Raw genomic sequence first — 1,367 nt, forward strand, 5'->3', positions numbered from 1 at the left:
CTGTGCAGATAGTTGTTAACTTGGTGTACTTGTAGGAGGGATGATTGGTGGAGCTTCCTCTTTAGGCATCTTGCTCTGCCTCTTTAAGTAAATTCTTGTATAAAGTATAAAGTATATGTTGACATCTGATTTTTCATATGGATATTTAATTATTTCCTCACTTGTCAAAAGTCTATCTTTAATCCAATAAATAACTGTTTTTATATTTGTTAATAATTGGTTAATAATTTTTAATTCAATTTATGGCCTCTAAAAGTGCTAGGATTATAGACATGAACCAACTCACCTTGCCTGGGATTACATTCTTGATTTCTTGTTCAGATGCTTTGCCGTTGGCATATAGAAATGCTACTAATTTTTATATATTAATTTTGCATCAGAAAACTTAATTTATCAGTTCTAATACTTTTATGGTGACGTATTTAAGTTTCTCTAAATATAAGATTTGTGATATGGTTTGTCTGCATCCCCACCCAAATAAATCTCATCTACAATTGTCTTTCCCATAATACCCACATGTCATGGGAGGTACTCAGGGGGAGATAATTGGATTATGGGGGTGGTTACCCCCATGCTGCTGTTCTCATAATAGTGAGAGTTCTCATGAGATTGGATGATTTTATAAAGTGCTTTTCCCCCTTTTACTTGACACTTCTTGCTGCCACCCTGTGAAAAAGGAAATATTTGCTTTCCCTTTCACCATGATTGTAAGTTTCTGAGGCCTCCGCAGCCATGCTAAACTGTGAGTCAATTAAATCTCCTTTCTATATAAATTACCCAGCCTCGGGTATGTCTTTATTAGTAGTGTGAGAAGAGAATAATACAGTAAATTGGTACCAGGAGGGAAGCGCTGCTAACAAGATACACAAAAATGCAGAAGTGACTTTGGAACTGGGAAACAGGCAGAGTCTGGAACACTTTGGAGGACTCAGAAGAAGACCAGAAAACATGGAAATGTTGGGAACGTCCTAGAGACTTTGAGGGCTCAGAAGACCGGAAGATGTGGGAAAGTTTGGAACTTCCTAGAGACTTGTTGAATGGCTTTAACAAAAATGCTAACTGATAAGGACAATGAAGTCCGGGCTGAGTTGGTCTCAGATGGAGATGAGAAACTTGCTGGGAACTTCAGTAAAGGTCACTCTTGCTATTCAAAAGGACTGAGGGCATTATGCACCTGCCCCAGAAATCTGTGAAACTTTGACCTTGAGAGAGATAATTTAGGGTATTTAGTGGAAGAAATTTCTAAGTGGCAAAGCATTCAAGAGGAAGTAGGGCATAAAAGTTTGAAAATTTTGCAGTTTGACGATGTGATAGAAAAGAAAACTCTATTTTCTGGGGAGAAATTCAAGCTGGCTGCACACATTTGC

The sequence above is a fragment of the Pongo abelii genome, chromosome X, assembly GCF_028885655.2.
Source record: "Pongo abelii isolate AG06213 chromosome X, NHGRI_mPonAbe1-v2.0_pri, whole genome shotgun sequence".
NCBI classification, from domain to species: Eukaryota; Metazoa; Chordata; class Mammalia; order Primates; family Hominidae; genus Pongo; species Pongo abelii.